Genomic DNA, 7,757 nt, shown 5'->3' with positions numbered 1-7,757 from the left:
TGCCCAGAGGAAGCATGTAAAGGGAAAAAAGCAGTGGACCTAAAACTGAACCCTGCGGAACGCCAAACTCCACTAGAGAACATGCAGAATAATCACCATTTAAGTCTACATACTGATAACGATGGGTCAGATAGGATCTGAGCCAGGAGAGGGCTGTACCCTTAATTCCCACTACATTTTCTAATCTGTGAAGAAGAATAGCGTGATCAACAGTGTCAAAAGCTGCACTGAGGTCAAGTAATACAAGCATAGTTACACAACCCTGATCAGAGGCCAATAGAATGTCATTTACTACTTTAACGAGCACTGTCTCTGTACTGTGATGGGGCCTAAATCCTGACTGATACAGTTCATGTATGCCATTTCTATGTATTTATGAGCATAGCTGCTCTGCTACTATCTTTTCCAGGATCTTAGAGATAAAGGGGAGGTTTGATATTGGTCTGTAACTGGACAGCTGACAGGGGTCGAGGTCAGGTTTCTTAATTATTGGTTTGATAACTGCTAATTTAAAAGATTTTGGAACATATCCAATGCTGAGTGAAGAATTAATTATTCTCAACAGGGGTTCTATTATTGCTGGTACTATCTGTTTAAGAAAATGTGTCGGTACAGGATCTAATATACAGGTTGATGAATTTGAAGAAGAGATGAGTGAAATTAGTTCATTCTCTTCAAGGGGAGTAAAGTATTCTAGGTTCTGGTCTGACATGGCTAGATTAACATCTGCATCAATTACATTGTTCGGTTTCAAAACCTCAATTTTATGCCTAATATTTACAATTTTTTTATTAAAAAAGTTTATGAAGTCCTCACTATTGCATGATGTTGTTGTGGAGATTTCTGCAGTGGTCTTATGTCTGGTTAATTTGGCTACAGCATTAAATAAGAATCTAGGATTATTTTTGTTATTTTCTATAAGAGTGGAGAGATATGTTGATCTAGCTACACTAAGAGCTTTTCTATAGTTCAGGATGCTCTCCTTCCATGCTATTTGAAATACTAGTAATTTAGTTTGACGCCATTTACGTTCTAATTTCCGAGCGGTCTGTTTTAAAGTGCGCGTGTGATCGTTATACCAGGGAGCAAGTTTTTTATCTCTAATAATTTTTCTTTTGACTGGAGCTACATTATCTAGGGTATAGCGAAATGTCGACTCTAAATATTCAGTCGCCTGATCGAGTTCTGTGGGGTCAGACGGTGATCTAATCGAAGTTGGGAACTCTGGGAGATTACTGATAAAACTCTGTTTGGTAGTTGATGTGAATGTACGTTTCATACGGTAGCGCGGCGCTGTGTGTACATTATTATTGTACCACACTTGAATTGAGACAAGATAGTGATCTGAGATAACTTCAGATAGTGGTATTGTGAATAAATTTCTTATACTTAATCCAAATAATATTATTAAATCTAAAGTGTGACCTGCTTTATGAGTGGGTCCTACTACACACTGATTTACTCCTACCGAGTCCAGTATAGACATAAATGCAGTTCTCAGAGGGTCTTCTGGGTTTTCAAAATGAATATTAAAATCTCCAGCAATTAACACTTTGTCTACAGAAACGACTAGGTTTGAGAGGAAATCTGCAAATTCACTAAGAAATTCCGAGTACGGCCCTGGAGGTCTGTAAATGACAATTAGCGGGATCGACTGAGCTGACTTAATATAGTTAAATACACTTATGTTACTATAAAGAATTTCAAATGAATTAAATTTGTGTCCGTGTTTTTGTACAATAGTCAAATTATCATTGTGAATAACTGCGACGCCTCCTCCTCTACCAGTTAACCAAGGCTGGTGTATGTAGCTGTATCCAGGAGGACTAGCTTCATTTAGAGCTACATACTCGTCCTGTTTAATCCAGGTTTCTGTTAAACAGAGTATATCAAACTCCTGATCTGTGATAATTTCATTAACTATAACTGCTTTAGATGCGAGAGATCTAATATTTAACAGTCCTAGCTTCAGATCAGAGGTGCCGGCTGCGCATTCAGTCTGATCCAAGTTTGTGGTCTTTATGCTAATTAAATTACTAAAACAGACTTTCTGAGTCTTTCTAAATTTGATTTTAGCTTAAATTTGATTTACTTCTACTGTGTTATTAAATAAATGTTATTATGGTAAACTATAGTAAATGTCATAACCATATATACCATAGTATTACCATGGAAGAAGGCACCATATAGAGTACCAGGGTATGTAGGTACCATGGAAGAAGGCACCATATATAGTACCAGGATATGTAGGTACCATGGAAAAAGGCACCATATATAGTACCAGGATATGTACTGTGGCACTTCGTTCATACTGTACCATTATGGTATAGTTACAGGCCATATTACATACCTACTGCACTTTGGTAGCTGTGGTACCCAATAAGTACAATGGTATTCACCAGAGTATTGTATAATAACATTTGGAGGTTATCGTAACATGTAAGATTGCACTGCAGAGATTAGTATATCAAATATTATCATTACAGTTCATAAATGAGTGTAGCATATTTTTGACAGTATCCTGGTACGTGTTCAACAAAACTGCACTGCAGTACATGATAGAACCGTGTACCGTACTATAGTGCATCTACAATTGCCACAGTTTGGTACATGTACTATTTCAGGGTACTGTCAAACACATTACATTATTATTTTTTATTTTTTATTTTTTTACTTACTATAAAACTTCATACATTATTGATTTTTATTAATGTTTGTGGTCAATCCAACTGAATTCCTATTGTGCCATGTGTCAGCTGAGCGGTGACAGTGTACAGTATTAGTAGGTGTTCAATCGTCTCATCATTAGAATAGTTTTCAACAGGGCATGCTTTGTATGTAACATAACTCCATTTGACAACAGAACGTACAGCTAGACGACCACCACTGATGAGCCACATCATATCCCTCATGGTCTAATTTATATCCTTAGTTTGTAAATTTTTTTTTTCGTTTGTCGAGAGATGTTTGTTTGACAATTTCTCCATTCTCTTTGTCATTGATTTATTTATAAATTTCTTTACTTAAAGCATTCACCCAATTCAAATTTTTTTCTGTAAATTTTTACATTTCATATTAAAAAATAAAATCAACAAATATACATTTATAGTTTTATATATTGCACTGCCCTTTTTATTTCATGTATTCATGTCTCCTATCCAGTTTGCTTGTCTGTTTACTGCTTATGAGATCTTTTTCAGAAGGCAACTTTTAGTTTTTTGCAGATGGTGATTAAACCGTCATGATCTGTGTTTTTGTACAAGAGGTCTCTTTCTGTAACCTCCCTGTATTTTCTGTAAGGGACCACCACTGGAGGTCACTGTTTTGTTTGTTTGCCAGTTTTGGTTGGCAGACTCAGTTTCCCAGAAGGCACCTCGGTCAGGTGATGCGGATGCAAAATATTGGGTGTATTTTGATTTTGTTTTACTCTGTAAGCGCTGTGTAAGTCCCAAGGCTCAAGTATTAAGTTCATAAGTATGATTGCTGTGTTTTAGTGTGTGTGGAGATGATTCCGTATTGTGAAGTGTTGTGTTAGTATCAAGTTTTATGTAAGTTTGGTTTGCTGTCTCCCTAATGTTGAGGTATTCCAGTATGTTTAGCTAATTGCCATGTTTAGCTGGGTGTATGTGTAGCTAGGGCTAGGTTTGTTTTTAACTACTAACCCGTTCCGTCATATGCTCTCCCTTTCTGTCTCGTTTTGTCCAGTCTCTGGTCTTGTCCTGTATCTAGTCTCGTCCTGTCACTAGCCTTGTCATGTCTGTGGTCCCGTCTCGTCTTGTTTCAGCTCCATGCATAATTTGTTTGTTTCTGAGCCTCTTGTCTAACGCTACAGAGCCTAAGTAACACGTGTTAAGCTCTAGAGCCTGTGTTTACCGTAGACCTTTTGTTCGCTTTTTGCTTTTAGTTATAGTTTGAGTTTGTTTATGGTTTCTTTGTTTGTTTTATTTCTTTAATGGTCATGTTTTGGGTGATTGTGTTATTAAAGACTCTTTTTGTATAAACCAACCCTCTTCACTTATGCCTGCTCCTTATGCCCACAGCGACTACAACAACCGCAATAACACCCAGTTCGTGACATTTCCTTACATAAAACTACAGGACAGATGCAGGCTAAGAATATTAGTATGAATAAAAGTTGGAAAGTTTTTTTTACAAAAATATTTGCAATAATTTTAAATAATTTCATCAAAAAAAGGTAAAGAAATAAGTTCCATGTACATTTTTCAGAGAATGTCATGTGAAATTTTAAATAAGCAATTACATTTGTTATCTTTTAAAGAGTCCACATTTATAAGGAAAGTGTGTCCCTCTTTAAATGAGCCTTTAAATGATTTGTTCATTGTCTTTTTCAATTTATTTATTCATGCAGTGATTTAAACATTTTTTCACTATGTCCAAATTTTTGGTCAATGGTCATTCTAGTGCGTGTTTTTAGGCACGCATATAATCAGATAAGATCATGTTTATTTTGATTAAATTTTCAATTAAATATGCCATAAAACACTCATTTCATATTACTATCGATTTAAACACCAATTTAATTTATTTTTCCCCACTCTTACTTGGAGCGATAACATGTGAGAAGAAAATGTTCAAGTGTTTCAACCTCTTTACTCCCTGGCATGGGGCAGTTGGTCATCTTAACAAAGCAACTCTGTTTCTCTAATATTTTGTTTGTAGGGTTTTTTTTTTCAATTGTCTATTTATCAATTTTTTTTAAATTAGATAAATATGACAGAAAACTGGAGATTAAATTAATAAAATTTGTTTATGATATTTTTAATCTAATAAAACAGTGTGTTAATCCTTTTAGTCCTGCCGGATTCTCTGCCTGCACTCTACAGTCAATATACTGTACATTCACATTATAGATTATGTGACCGTGACCAGACCTAACTGTTATCTCTCCTCTTCTGCTCTCTCTCCTGCTCTTTCTCTTCCCTCTCTCTCCCTCTTTCTCCTACCCTCTCTCTGTCGAGCTACACACACGAGCTGCCAGTGATCCAGACTCCCTCTCCCCTCCGGACCTGTCTGACCCATCCTGGTGCCCCGCTTCTGGTTGGAGATCTCATCACATGGATGCCCCGTGTGTCTCTTTGGGATGTGTCTCGTGTCTGGGGATGGTTCTCTCTACCTAGATGATGGTTCTGGCCATTGACTGGTGTCTGGCAACTGTTTCTCTGAGGACTTGATCGTTCGATCGTTCAGGACTGGAACTTCATACCAGTCTACCTGAGTTTTCAATAACTAACTGGACTCCATATTAACATCAATTTACATCAACTGTTATAGCTGAACTGCCTGCCAACTAACACACAGTATGAATGCAGATCAATTCCTGCTTTCTGTTTCACCCAAATGAGGATGGGTTCCCTGTTGAGTCTGGTTCCTCTCAAGGTTTTTTCCTACTACCATCTTAGGGAGTTTTTCCTTGCCACTGTCGCCCTCGGCTTGCTCACCATAAACTATCTGACCATTTTGATTCATATACAGAACATTCAAATTCCATACAAACTTAAATAATTTTTTTGATTGTGTAAAGCTGCTTTGGGACAATGCCAATTGTTAAAAGCGCTATAGAAATAAAATTGAATTGAATTGTTAATAGAGAACAATCATATACAGTAAAAGGAAGACAATGTAATACAAAAGCCTTCTTTGGCTTGTTCTAGGCCTGTCGGCTTCTCCCCAGCAAATGGTTGCCACAGCAGACCATCTGGTGGGCACGCAAGACTGGCACAGGTTTTATGCCAGATCCCCTTTCTGACGCAACCCTCCCATTTTATTCAGGCTTGGGACCGTCACTGCATCTAAATTATGTCAATAAATAAAATATGGTCAGTAGATAAAAAGTGTCTAAATAAAAAGTGAATCATAGGTGTGTTATATAAAGCACAAGAGGCCTTGTGTTATGTTTCCTTGTGTTACGTGCTATGTAGATATAAAGGGGAAGGTAATTAAGTAACGTGGGATTATTAATTAGTAAACTACAAAGGAATTAAAGGTAAACTGGAAACACAAAATAAACTCGAATTCAGTCCAATCTCAAGCTCCGTCGCTTTGACAACTGACAGGGCTCTGGAAAATAAAAATAAAACATTAATTCTTTCAAGGGTTTGCCCTTACCAATGATTTATGTGTGATTTTTTTTTTTGTGCTTATACAATATAAACTCAAAGCGAGCATACAGGCCACTCACTTTTGATCCCACAAACTGTGCTGGTATCAGGACTCTTAAATAAGCATGCACCAGGTGCAGCATGTCCTCACTGATTGCCTCTGCAGCTGCGTCACTCCGGGTGTTTCGCGGAGTAGTAGCCTGCGGATCTGCCCATTCTGAACAGTAGAGAGTATTCTTGCCCAGTTCTGTCCCTTGCAAGACCTGCGTCATTACTGTTATGATACTGGATCTATTTGTTATTTGTGTCTCTGGATATGTTTTGTTTGTCTCCGCGTGTCTCTGCTGGTGGTGGGATGAGGGTGCCTCTTCCCTAATTGTTTCAGGTCCCGCCCTTTTCAGTGTACCCTTGCCTGCAATCTACTGGTTGCTGCCCTGCCTGTCCTTTGTTGATCCTGCCTCCTGACTGATAATTAAGTAATCAAGAGACGATCTGTTTTCCCCCTTTAATATTTAATTGACATTTGACAGACTATTGTGTATGACCATTTGCTTGTTTTGACTATGTTTTTGGATACACCCTTCTTTGATTGTTTGTTTTGTAAACACATTTGTATATACAGAATGTTTGTACATAATTATGTATTTAGCGGTAGAGAGGCGACACCATTTTGTTTGTACTCTGTTTTCTCCTAGTTTGTGTTCAGTAAAGGAGTAAGAGTAGTATTTTGTATTTCCGTTTTATTAATTTTGGTGCAGGTTAGTTCTTTCACTTCCGTACTAGGTAGAAGGAATTTTGTTCATTGTTTTGGCATTGTCGGCTTCTGAAGCTCACAGCCACCTTTTTAGGATTTGCTTATTCAACTTTGTAAATAAACACTAAGCGAACGCACAATAGGCCTCACTCCCCCCCCCCCCCCCCTTTTCTTTTCTTTTCATTCCTGTTATGGCCCGATCTAGACCGAGGCATAACAATTACGTATTATAGTACTGTAGTTTATCAGTTAAGGGTAATCTTTTTGTTATGACTATAGTGACAAGAGGTGTAACAGAGCAACAACAAGGGGTGTGTTATGTTGTGCTGGGGAAAGTGAAAGTGTTTGTGTGCTTGTTGCTTGGTGTGTTTTGCCTGATTGCCACCATGCCAACAGTCTGCCTGTCCAGATTTTTATCCAAAATGTACTTATTTTGTTAAATAATTTTTGGTTATTTACATTGAACCCCAGCAAATGTGTAGATTCAGAAAATATTAGTAAATATCATCCCTGCATTTTTTTTTTTTTACTTCCTTTTATACTGTATGTGTAGAAACAAACAAAAAAAATCATTTGCATAGACCCTCCTTCAGTTTGGTGCTATGCGTCACGCAATAGTTCCTTACAAACTGCCTGCTTGTTTATGATTTTTAACTCTGTAAAGAGTAACATGTCACACCTACTATATAGACACAGTTAAAAGATATTTAACTTTATAGTTGAAATTGAAACAGTTATGCCATCAAATAGAATGATTGTAAGCAATAAATTCTATTGAATTGTATTCTGTTTTATGTTTGGTTTTATAATACATTCATTTTGAGGACTCCTGCACTCATGCCATGTTACATCGAAAGTGACACAATCTCACATGACCTGAGTGC

The sequence above is a fragment of the Clarias gariepinus genome, chromosome 28, assembly GCF_024256425.1.
Source record: "Clarias gariepinus isolate MV-2021 ecotype Netherlands chromosome 28, CGAR_prim_01v2, whole genome shotgun sequence".
NCBI classification, from domain to species: Eukaryota; Metazoa; Chordata; class Actinopteri; order Siluriformes; family Clariidae; genus Clarias; species Clarias gariepinus.
Note: the sequence above shows the minus strand (reverse complement) of the source record.